Genomic DNA, 13,449 nt, shown 5'->3' on the forward strand with positions numbered 1-13,449 from the left:
AGGTTTTTTTTTGTGGGGGGGGGTTGGGGGTCTCAGCAAGAAACACTGGCCCCTCAACCCCTCTCTGGGGCTGTTCCAGGCCTTTCAAACTGCACATATGCGCAGTGCGCTCTTTCCTCCAGCTAAGCTCAGTTTCAACCATTCCAGGCTTATCAAACTGCTCAGTGTGTGTTCTCCCTCTCTAGCTGAGCTTCTGTACATGTTTGGAAATTTAGCAACCTTTGCCTGCATCCTCTGTTACCAGTTTGTACTCTCATAAACATCCCCACTGTCGAAAGCTCTTCAGTACACTTGTTACTGCAACTGACTTTGTATGGTAGCTGGTCCCCCCCGCAAGTTATTTTCCACTTCTAATCATATTGAGTAACCAATACCTTTTTTTATGGAGGCATTTGTCAAGAAATGGTGATGGATCCATTTGCTAAAAAGCCTGGAAATTCTTGCCAATCCCTATTTTTCGTTGCAGAGGCCCTGATCTCCAAACCGCTATGGAGGCAATAGCCATTTGCCAGCCTGAAACAAGGATATTTCAACATCTCCTGAAACAATTCTATTGGAACTTATGCCTGTTTCCCTAAACTACCATCTCCTCTTTGTACATATGTGCAGGACTCTTAAGTTACTACATATGCCAATTAATGAGATATGTTGCTTTGATGGATTTGTTTAGGGTCACTATATGGATTTTTTGATTATTGTATAATCTGTATATATTTTATTCATACCTATATTATACCACACAAGCACTGTGCTAAGTAACCACAAAAGAGTGCACCTCTACTTTAATCTAAAACAATTAACAATCAGAGATAAATATTATAGTTTTCTGCAGCCTCCTTATATATACAGTGCATCCGGAAAGTATTTACAGAGCTTCACATTTTCCACATATTGTTATGTTACAGCCTTATTCCAAAATGGATTAAATTCATTATTTTCCTCAAAATTCTACAAACAATGCCCCATAATGACAACGTGAAAGAAGTCTGTTTGAAATCTTTGCAAATATATTAAAAATAAAAAATGAGAAAAATCCCATGTACGTAAGTATTCACAGCCTTTGCTCAATACTTAGTGGAAGCACCTTTGGCACCAGTTACAGCCCCAATCTTTTTGAGTATGATACTAAATGCTTATCACACCTATTTTTGAGAAATTTCTCCCATTCTTCTTTGCAGGACCTCTCAAGCTTCATCAGGTAGGATGGGGAACGTCAATGCACAGCCATTGTCAGGTCTCTCCAGAGGTTATTATACAAGATTTATATAGCGCCAACAGTTTATGCAGCGCTTTACAATATACTCCTATGCTTATTATGGGGCATTTGTTGTCAGTTGTCCCTCCTCTGAAGCCGCCAATGGGAGCCAGTCAAGTGACCTGACAGGAGCACTCACAGAAACCAGTAAGTATAAGCTGCTTTCACAGGGTAGTTAGGATAGAATTTAGAAGGGGATGGGAGCAGGTTTACACATAGTTAGCATTTGTTATAAGCATTTACAGTGCATCCGAAAAGGATTCACAGCACTTCACTTTTTCCAGATTTTGTTATGTTACATCCTTATTCCAAAATGGATTAAATTCATTATTTTCCTCAAAATTCTACAAATCATACCTCACAATGACAAAGTGAAAGAAGTTATAAATCTGCAAATTTATTAAAAATAAAAAAAACAAAAAATTTCACATGTACATTCTGTAAGTATTCACAGCCTTTGCTCAATACTTTCGAAGCACCTTTGGCACCAATTACAGCCTATGCGCTAATATTAACCTTCTAATACAGAACACCGTAACCACCAAAAAGATATGGTGATAATAAATTAGAAAGTGATGTACCATATATAATGCAGATGATGTATATACAAACCGATTCCAATAATCCTAACTGCTAGCATAGGTAAAGTGAACGCAGTGCAATAATAAAATATTATGGTGAACACAATCTCAGCATTCCGCTGTATAGGAAATCAACGTCTCTACTAATTTACATGAGCCAAACTGATTATACAAGCCTCAATAAGTATACATAGTGACAGTTCATTCAGTGATTCACCTGCTCATTAGCGTGGACTGGCTTCTGGCTTTCAAAGAACTTCCACGATATGGAAAACAAAGAAAAAGACCATTGCGCAGGTAGTGCGTCACTAGGCACGTGACTTTTTCCCTTTCTCCCTTGAAAAAGTCACACGTCTAGTGACGCAACATGTCGGGAGGAGCCAGTGACATCACCAGCAGTGCTTTGTGTGCAATGTCGGCGTGTGAGGAGATCCTGCAACTTACCTTTCTTATATGCTCATATGCGATTCAATCTGCAGGAAAGTGTGAGTGAATTTTACCCTAATTATATAGGGAACACTTTATTATACTACCTGCGCAATGGTCTTTTTCTTTGTTTTCCATATCGTGGAAGTTCTTTGAAAGCCAGTCCACGCTAATGAGCAGCTGAATCATTGAATGAACTATCTGTCACTGTGGATACTTATTGAGGCTTGTATAATCAGTTTGGCTCATGTAAATTAATAGAGAAGTTAGTTTCTTACACAACGGAATGCTGTTATACTGAGATTGTGTTCACTATAATATTTTATTATTGCACTGTGTTCATTTTACCTATGCTGGCAGTTAGGATTATTGTAATAGTTTTTTATACACATCATCTGCATTATATATGGTACATCACTTTCTAATTTATTATCACCATATTTTTTTGGTGGTTACACTGTGCTGTATTAGAAGGTTAATATTAGCGTATTTTTTTAATTTTTATTTTATTTTATTGTGTGTCATCGGTTCACATACACAATAATTGCAGCTGTATTATTTAGTCATCTTTTAATATTAATCACATCGATATATATTCACATCAGCACTTTAGTACATTTTTATATACCAATTACAGCCTAAAGTCATTTTGAGTATGATGCTACAAGCTTGGGACACCTATTTTTTGGCAGTTTTTTCCCATTCTTCTTTGCAGGACCTCTCACGCTCCATCAGGTTGGATGGGGAGTGTAGGTGCACAGCCATTTTCAGATCTCTCCAGAGATGTCCAATCGGGTATAAGCCTGTGCACTGGTTTGGCCACTCAAGGAAATTCAAAGAGTTGTCCCGTAGCCACTGCTTTGTTATCTTGGCTGTGTGCTTAGTCGTTGTACTGTTGGAAGATGAACCTTCACCCCAGTCTGAGGTCCGAGTGGTTCCGTCTGTCCACTCTACCATACAGGCCTGATTTGGTGGAGTGCTGCAGAGATGGTTGTTCTGGAAAGATTCTCCTCTCAACAGAGAAATGCTGGAGCTCTGTCAGAGTGACCATCGGGTTATTTATCACCCCCAACTAAGGCCCTTCTTAACCGATCGCTCAGTATGGCCAGGTGGCCCGCTCTAGGAAGAGGTGGTTCCAAACTTCTTCTATTTACAGATAATGGATGCTGCTGTGCTCACTGGGACCTTAAATGCTGCAGAAATTTTTCTGTACCCTTCCCAATATCTGTGCCTCAATACAATCCTGTCTCGTTGATCTACAGACAATTCCTTGTACTTTATGGCTTGGTTTGTGCTCTGACAAGCACTGTTAACTGTGGGACCTTATTATAGACAGGTATGTGCCTTTCCAAATCATGTCCAATCAACTGAATTTACCACAGGTGGACTCCAATCAATTGTAGAAACATCTCAAGGATGATCAGTGAAAACAGAATGAACCTGAGCTTAGTTTTGAGTGTCATGGCAAAGGCTGTGAATATTTATGTATATGTGATTTTATTTTTCGTTTTTTATTTTTAATAACTTTGCAAAGATTTCAAACATCCCATCTGGAACTGTAAGTCACCAAAGGATCCTTCCTAGCCTAAAGCTTTTGATCTTGGCAAGCTTCCTGGCTGAAGCGATAGCACCTAGAGTGTATGTCTTCATAGCTCAGTCTTTACCCAAGCTGGACTGCAAAAAGATCCCACCTGGAGCCGGCAAGAAAGTCCGGAGCACGTAGTTAACCCTGCCTAGAGAGTCTTGGCTCTCCTTTGAGTCTTGAATGCAGCTGCAGAGGTTGAAGGGGTGGGGGTCAGCCTGTCAGTGCTCAGACCATACGCTGTAACCTGCATCAAATTGGTCTGCATGGCTGTCATCCCAGAAGGAAGCCTCTTCTAAAGATGATCCACGAGAAAGCCCGCAAACAGTTTGCTGAAGACAAACAGACTAAGGACCTGGATTACTGGAACCATTTCCTGTGGTCTGATGAGACCAAGATAATATAGATATTTGGTTCAGATGGTATCAAGCGTGTATGTTGGCAACCAGGTGAGGAGTACAAAGACAAGTGTGTGCCTACAGTCAAGCATGGTGGTGGTAGTGTCATGGTCTGGGGCTACATGAGCGCTGCCTACACTAGGGAGCTACAGTTTATTGAGGGAACCATGAATGCCAACATGTACTGTGACATACTGAAGCAGAGCATGATCCCCTCACTTTGGAGACTGGGCCACAGGGCAGTATTCCAACATACTGACCCAAAATACACCTCCACTGCCTTGCTAAAGAAGCTGAGGGTAAAGGTGATAGACTGGCCAAGCATGTCTCAGGATCTAAACCCTATTGAGCATCTGTGGCACATCCTCAAACAGAAGGTGAAGGAGCACAAGGCCTCTCACATCAACCAGCTCCATGATGTTGTCATGGAGGAGAAGAAGAGCACTCCAGTGGGGTTAAGGCAGTGCTGGAAAACAATGGTGGCTGCACAAAATATTAACATTTGGGGCCCAATTTGGACATTTTCACTTAGAGGAGTATTCACTTTTGTTGCCAGCGGTTTAGACATTAATGGTTTTGTGTTGAGTTATTTTGAGGGGACAGCAAATTTACACTGTTATAGTGTAAATTCTTCGGTGTTGTCACATGAAAAGATATACAGTAATACCTTGGATTGCGAGCATTTGTTCCGGAAACATGCTTGTAATCCAAAGCACTCTTATATGTTGGTCTAATGTCCATCCACAAATGGCAGCCTCAACAAGGGGATTAGAAGAAAAATCCAGCAGGAGCTACAGAGTATAAAAGAGAAGAGAAATGCAGCGTACACACAGTCGGAATTTCCGACAACAAATGTTCGATGTGAGCTTGTCAAATTCCGACCGTGTGTAGGCTCCATCGAACATTTTCTGTCGGAATTTCCGACATCAAAAATTTGAGAGCTGGATCTCAAATTTTCTGACAACAATCCATTGTCGTAAACTCCGAGCGTGTGTACACAATTCTGATGCACAAAATTCAACGCATGCTCTGAATCAAGTACGAGACAGAAGCGATTGGTCTGGTAAAACTAGCGTTCGTAATGGAGATAGCATATTCGTCACGCTGCAAATTTTTTAATCTTTTCACTTAGGAGTGTACTCACTTTTGTTGCCAGCGGTTTAGATAAACCAAATTTAGCACACCTGCTACCCATTCAAACCTGAGACCTTGTAACACTAATGATTCAGATTCAGCGCATTTTCTTCTTTATAATAAGAATAATGAAGTTGTTTTGCTGCTTTTATCAAGATCTCCTGTTTTTTTATTTTTTTGTCTAGTGATCTCCATAATATTTTTTTTTTGTTTTGTGTGTCAAGTTACCACAACACCATTATTATCTTGTATTTTTTAACCTCAGAGATTGGTTGGTGTCCCTTGTTATTTTGACATTTTATTTTTTGAAATGTACCTGCCTACTCACAAACAAACTGACCTTTTTGAACTAAAACACATAGCCAAGTATTTGTGATAAAAAAAATAGACATTTATTAGGGGTCATAACAAAATAAAGAGAAAGGCAACGCTGGTAAAATTGGTGAAGCCTTTGTACCCCCCCCTCACACATCAACTATTTGACAGGCAAAATTGGTAGCCTGAGCAGTCCATTTAATAGGAAGCACAATCTTGTTCAGGATTCTGAGAGATTGTGAGCAGCCACAGATGACATATATGTCCTCAGGCTGTTGTCATACAACAGCCTGCATCTATTGTCAGACCAGACTGAACCCAGGCCATCACACTCTTGTCTTCCGGGCTGTGGCTCTGGTGTTGGAGTTGTGGCAGGAGGAGGAGAAGGAGGATGGTCCAACTCACACAGGTTGGTTTTGCTTGTGAGTTCCCCCTCAACCACTTATTTAGGGCCAGATAGATCACTTCCTCACAAAAGAGGCATTGGCCCACCTCCATTTCCTGCATTTTGCTGGCTACCATGCAGGCATAGGTCTCTTGAATATTGGGAGTGGTTCTGAGGGCCCCAGTAGCCTCCTGAATCAAAGAAAGCGCTGACTCCTGCACATTCCTCCTCTTCTTGGTCCTTTTTGTTGGAAGACAGAGGGGAGGTACCTAGGATTCGGTTAGGCTACTGGGCCCTGCCACCTCCTGGCTACCACTTTCCCCTCACCACTTTCCCCTGCCACCTCCTGGCTGCCACTTTCCACAGCCTGCTCCTGGCTGAGACATTCCTGTGTATGAAAATGGGACATAGTTTTAGTTTATTGTTCATCAATCAAACACAATTTTAATAAATATGTTAAACAATGCTATACCTGACTCAAGCTGGGTCCCTCCACATCTTCCTGGGTGGAACGCCCAAGTTTGGATGTCGGAAGCCTCAGTTGGGGTGGAAGGAAGGGTTGAGAGTGATGGCCTGATTTCAGTCTGGTTTGACAGAAATCGCAGTCTGTCATAGTACCAGAGCCTGGGTACATAAACGTCATCTGCTGCTTCTCCTGATCTCATGGAATCCTGGACCTTTTTGTGCTCCCTATTATATGTGCTCCTCAGGCCACCAATTTTGGCTTTCAAATAGTTAATGTTTGCCGTGGGGATCTGCAGCTTCACCAATTCCAGCAATTGATCCAGCGCTGCCTGCCTCTTCATTTTATTAGTATAAAAGGGGTGTTTTGCCTCCCACAGACAGGGCAGCTCTCTGTACATATCAATGAATTGGGGGAGGAAGCTGTGATCATTGAATCGATCCATTTTATCTGCTAGACACAACACAAGACAAACCCTAATGTCAGGCTAAACTCTCATAATCTTGTCTCAATATAGGCCTCAATCTATAAGCAGTATAGGCCACTGTTAGAATTGTACCTTCATTATCACGATCGGCGCTTGCGCTACTCTGTCCTCCGCTCACAGATCGTACATACGACGCACACGTGTTGCGCTTTATATACACTGCACATGCGTAAAACTCTGTCTGCCCCTGACCTTCTTTCCAGTATATTCCCCACCCCTTCTCTTTTGGCGCAGTGGGAGAGCACATGGCAAAGAAAGAGCAAGTGCATGCAGAGGAGAGCAACAACGAAAGCCCAGAGCCACAAACGTTACGATCCTGGAGGAGAACGCCTCAAATATGTCCTTTGTAGAGATGGTGGACATCTTGAAGAGGACCGACTATGTTGGGAAGCGTGGACCTTACCCAAACCCAAATGTGAGAAAGGCCAAGATCATGGCTAAAGTTGTGAAAAGTCTGCAGAAGAATTTTGGGGTACGGCGATCCAAGGATCAACTGAGAAAACGATAGTCAGACCTCAGATTGAGGGAGCAGGATCAGTACAGAAGAATGGAGAGAGTGCTGTAAAAAAAAAAGTAAGTATTTTGTCGTGTGTTCCTTTTATTATTACGTTCGTGCTGGTCCATTTGCTTTTCTTTACTGTTGTACAGTTTAAAATGGCAAATTTCATGTTCGTGGGCACAGTAATCTTTTGTAGTAAACATTGTTCTTTCGCCCACTAATACAATGTTTTTGGCAGATGCAGGTTAACTACGTTTGTTCGTGCCTATTTATATTAAAATAAGTTTAGTACATTGTTGTCTAGATAGGTTTGTAACTAGAATGAAATGCAAACTTGATTCAGTGTAAGGAGAGGACACTCAGCAGCTGTTTACACATCAGGATACAGGAGCACTAGTGTGGGACACCAGAATCAAACTTTTTAGGGTGTCCCACACAGGTGATCCAGTGGATACTAGGGGTGTCTCCATGTGTGAAACTTGCACAAAACAAGTGAGTATTCCAGCTTTAGAAAAGGAAAAAATGTCTTCAGCTTGAAACTCTGCCACAACAGACAATTGTACGACACTTCCAAGCAATGTTTCATATTCCTATTTTTGGCCTCAAATATCTGTGTGCTAAGTATACCTTTTTTTAATTCACATGAGGAGAAAAGACTCAGAACATCAGAGGTTACTAGGGACCCCAACCTCATAAAAAAGGGGGGTAGCCAAGGTATGCAAGTACAAGAAGGAGGGGGGATTGAGAGGGGGGTGGGGGAGTTGGGAGGGGGGAAGAGGCACATTACTATTTATATAAAAATGCACACGCCGGAAGGGGATAAAGATATAAGGAAAAAACACATATATATATATATATATATATATATATATATATATATATATATATATATATATATATATATATATATAAGAAGATAGGCTGTGTATTAATACAAAATGGGATAAGCACAATAATATATTTTTTAAAGAGCATGTATTGGCAAATGACACTTATGTTAGCATAGAAAATGATGAAATGTTAATAATTTTGTGTGTTCTCTCTCTGAGGAAGGGGTATAATTTATCTACCCCCCGCCCAAGTCCTTTACTATTTCAGGAACATTATAGAGACTCCCTAGATGCAAGCTAGTACTCTTAATATAAACTCTTGCAATGTCAGGGGGCTTGGGAACCCAGTCAAAAAAATGGCGTTTTGTTTTCTACTGAGAAGGGTCAGACAGATCTTGTCTGCCTACAGGAGACACATTTACAGAGAGAAACAACCGCAGGCCTGTATGGCAGGAAATGTAGGTTACAATACTATTCAGTGTACTCCTCTTATTCTAGGGGCGTAAGAACTGGGGTTTGCTTCTCCTGTAGGGAAACCAAGATAGATACAGAAGGGTGATCAGATAGAAAATAAACCATACATTGTGGCTAATCTTTATATCCCACCTCCTTTTAAGATGGAGGTTTTATATAAATTGTCAGAATTCCTGGAAAATCAAGAGGACATACCGGTTATAGTGGTAGGGGACGTTAATGAAATTCTCAATAAGAAAACAGATTGATTCCCCTTGGGGAAACAATCCGACAAGGTTTCTGAGGGACGGTTAGCCCAATTTATGGAAGAGCTGGGACTGTGTGATGTTTGGAGAAGTCGGAATCCAATGAGGCAGCGACCTCATGCTTTTCCAGCTCATATGAAACATTGTCAAGAATAGACATGGCCTTTGGAAATGGGGATATGGTACAGTTGGTAAAAAGTATTGTATATGCTACTAGGGGAGTGCCTGGTCATTCACCACTAATAATGACGATACAACTGGAAGGCCAGACCTTCATGGAGCATGGAGTATAAGCTCATTTTGGTTGGAGTTAATGGGGGAACCAACAGAGGTAATATTAAAACTACAAGAATTTGTAACACTGAATAACGGCTCTGCAAGTGCTGGGATAGTGTGGGATACCCTGAAGGCCTTTCTCAGAGGGTTAATAATACAGAAGGTGGCCAAGATCAAAAGAAGGTCCAGGGAGGAGGAGGCCAACAGGAGGGAGGCTGTGGAGTCTGAAAAACAATATCCCAACCCCAGAAAAACAAGCGAGGTGGCTTAAAAGCCAACAAAAATATCAAAACACTATTACTAGAAAGGCAGAGAATAAGCGTCTTTTTCAGAGTCAACGTGCCTTTTCTGAGGGCTGGCTGTATGTTGACCGGTTGGTGAAGACCAATAACTCCCCATCAGTAATCGCAGCAATTAAGATGCCCGGGGGAGAAATTACCTCTCGGACCCCTGAAATATTGGATTCATTTAGACAGTATTATGTGAACAAATCCAGGCTGGGAGAAAAGGTGAGAGATATGGACCATTTTTTGGGGGGGATTGAGACACCAGCTCTCTCAGAAGAGGAAAAAGACGAACTAGAGGCCCAAATAACTCTGGAGGAATTGCAATGTGCGGTGGCTGATATGGCCAATGAGAAGTCTCCCAGACCAGATGGTCTCCCCATAGAAATTTATAAACGGTATGGGGGGGTGATGCTACCAGAGTTATTTAGGATGTTAGGGGAGGTGACTGTGGAGGGAAGGATGTCCCCCTCAATGACAGAAGCCACAATAGTGGTCCTCTCAAAGGAGGGGAAAGATCAAATGGACACTTCATCTATATAGACCTATATCATTATTATGCTTACATGCCAAAATATTGGCAAACATAATGGCGGCCAGGGTGAATAAATATATACAGAAGTTGATACACCCGAACCAATCTGGGTTTATGCCCAATAGAGCTACCAACATTAACGTAAGGCGGGTGTACCTGAACCTTCAGATCCCGACGTTAAATGGGGGTTCACGAGCTGTGTCGTTTTCTTGGATGCAGCCAAGGCATTTTGACAGCTTGGAGTGGGACTATTTGTGGCAGGCCCTGGAGGTATTTGGGTTTGGACCCATTTTTATAGGCTGGGTAAAAGCACTTTATAAGATGCCAAGTGCAAGGATTAAGATCAATAATACATACTCTGAGCCGACCCAGCTGGAGAGGGGAACATGACAGGGATGTTCCCTGTCACCCCTGCTATTCACTTTAGCAATAGAGCCACTATCAATTGCAATTAGATCTGCAAGAGGGATACAGGGATTTAAGAGAGAGTCGGGGGAAGAAAGGATTGCATTATATGTTCATTAACCACTTGCAGACCGGACCATTTTGCTGGTCAAAGACCAGACCACTTTTTGCGATTCGGCACTGCGTCGCTTTAACTTACAATTGCGCGGTCGTGTGACGTGGCTCCCAAACAAAATTGACGTCCTTTTTTTCCCACAAATAGAGCTTTCTTTTGGTGGTATTTGATCACCCCTGCGGTTTTTATTTTTTGCGCTATAAACAAAAATAGAGCGACAATGTTTACACGGCATTTCCTCCATTCAGCCGTCCCGTGAGACGATCACGGGGATGCCCACGGCGATCGAGTCCGCGGGTCCCGCGACCGGACTCACGGGGGTCCCGACCAGCGTGGGAGCACGCCGCCGGCGGCGCGCTCCTGATGGCAGGGCGGCATTGAATATTGGACGTACCTGTACACCAGTGTTTCTCAAATCCAGTCCTCAGGCCCCCCCAACAGGTCATGTTTTCAGGATTTCCCTCAGATGAAACGGCTGTGGTAATTGCTAAGGCAGTGAAACTGATCAAATCACCTGTGAAAAATAATGGAAAACCTGAAAACATGACCTGTTGGGGGGGCCTGAGGACTGGATTTGGGAAACACTGCTGTACACCAATATGCCTGCCCGTGCCATTCTGTCGACGTACATCGTCGTGCGCTGGTCGGGAAGTGGTTAAATATTTTTCCATCTTTGGCCGGGCAATTGAGGGTGGTGGACAGGATGAAGTATTTAGGAGTCTGGGTAACAAGGGATCCAAATCAGTACATTGAGGATAATCTTGCTCCCCTTTTACTTAGATTTAAACATAAATGTGATATCTGGATAATTTGATCAAAATGATCTGGATGCCTCAACTTTTGTATCGGTTGCATTACTCCCCGGTTTGGATTGGAATAGAATGATTTAAGAAAATTGAAACACTGCTTAGGGAATTCATATGGAAGAAGGGACTGGCCTGTATCGGCTTACAGATACAGTGCCTTGCGAAAGTATTCGGCCCCCTTGAACTTTTTAACCTTTTGCCACATTTCAGGCTTCAAAAATAAAGATATAACATTTTTATTTTTTGTGAAGAATCACCAACAAGTGGGACACAATTGTGAAGTGGAACGAAATCTATTGGATTTTTGAAACTTTTGTAACTAATAAAAAAATGAAAAGTGGGGCGTGCAAAATTATTCGGCCCCCTTGCGTTAATACTTTGTAGAGCCACCTTTTGCTGCGATTACAGCTGAAAGTCGCTTGGGGTAAGTCTCTATCAGTTTTGCACATCGAGAGACTGAAATTCTTGCCCATTTTTCCTTGCAAAACAGCTCAAGCTCAGTGAGGTTGGATGGAGAGCATTTGTGAACAGCAGTTTTCAGCTCTTTCCACAGATTCTCGATTGGATTCAGGTCTGGACTTTGACTTGGCCATTCTAACACCTGGATACATTTATTTGTGAACCATTCCTTTGTAGATTTTGTAGATTTTGTAGATTTTGCTGTATGTTTGGGATCATTGTCTTGTTGGAAGATAAATCTCCGTCCCAGTTTCAGGTCTTTTGCAGACTCCAACAGGTTTTCATCCAGAATGGTCCTGTATTTGGCTGCATCCATCTTCCCCTCAATTTTAACCATCTTCCCTGTCCCCGCTGAAGAAAAGCAGGCCCAAACCATGATGCTGCCACCACCATGTTTGACAGTGGGGATGGTGTGTTGAGGGTGAAGAGCTGTGTTGCTTTTACGCCAAACATATCGTTTTGCATTGTGGGCAAAAAGTTTGATTTTGCTTTCATCTGACCAGAGCACCTTCTTTCACATGTTTGGTGTGTCTCCCAGGTGGCTTGTGGCAAACTTTAGACAAGACTTTTTATGGATATCTTTGAGAAATGGCTTTCTTCTTGCCACTCTTCCATAAAGGCCAGAACTGATTGTTGTCCTATGGACAGACTCTCCCACCTCAGCTGTAGTTCTCTGCAGTTCATCCAGAGTGATCATGGGCCTCTTGGCTGCATCTCTGATCAGTCTTCTCCTTGTCTGAGCTGAAAGTTTAGAGGGACGGCCAGGTCTTGGTAGATTTGCAGTGGTCTGATACTCCTTCCATTTCAAAATGATCGCTTGCACAGTGCTCCTTGGGATGTTTAAAGCTTGGGAAATCTTTTTGTATTCAAATCCGGCTTTAAACTTCTCCACAACAGTATTACGGACCTGCCTGGTGTGTTCCTTGGTCTTCATGATGCTCTCTGCGCTTTCAACAGAACCCTGAGACTATCACAGAGCAGGTGCATTTATACAGAGACTTGATTACACACAGGTGGATTCTATTTATCACCATCAGTCATTTAGGACAACATTGGATCATTCAGAGATCCTCGCTGAACTTCTGGAGTGAGTTTGCTGCACTGAAAGTAAAGGGGCCGAATAATTTTGCACGCATCACTTTTCAGTTTTTAATTTGCTAAAAAAGTTTAAAATATCCAATAGATTTCGTTCCACTTCACAATTGTGTCCCACTTGTTGGTGATTCTTCACAAAAAATTAAAATGTTATATCTTTATGTCTGAAATGTGGCAAAAGGTTGAAAAGTTCAAGGGGGCTGAATACTTTCGCAAGGCACTGTATTACCGTTGCCAATAAAGGAGGGAGGAGTGGCAGTTCCACATCCCCGCAGTGATTTTTTGGCTGCCCAAATGCAGCATTTGAGGGGATGTAATATAATGAGGGCTAGTAGCAATACAAATGCACGAATGATGTTGCAGGGAGCCCTGCATAGCAGCTTGGTTGAAGCTCTGGAAG

The sequence above is a fragment of the Lithobates pipiens genome, unplaced genomic scaffold (genome assembly GCF_037356315.1).
Source record: "Lithobates pipiens isolate NorthernLeopardFrog02 unplaced genomic scaffold, aLitPip1_a1.2 Scaffold_16, whole genome shotgun sequence".
Classification (NCBI taxonomy): domain Eukaryota; kingdom Metazoa; phylum Chordata; class Amphibia; order Anura; family Ranidae; genus Lithobates; species Lithobates pipiens.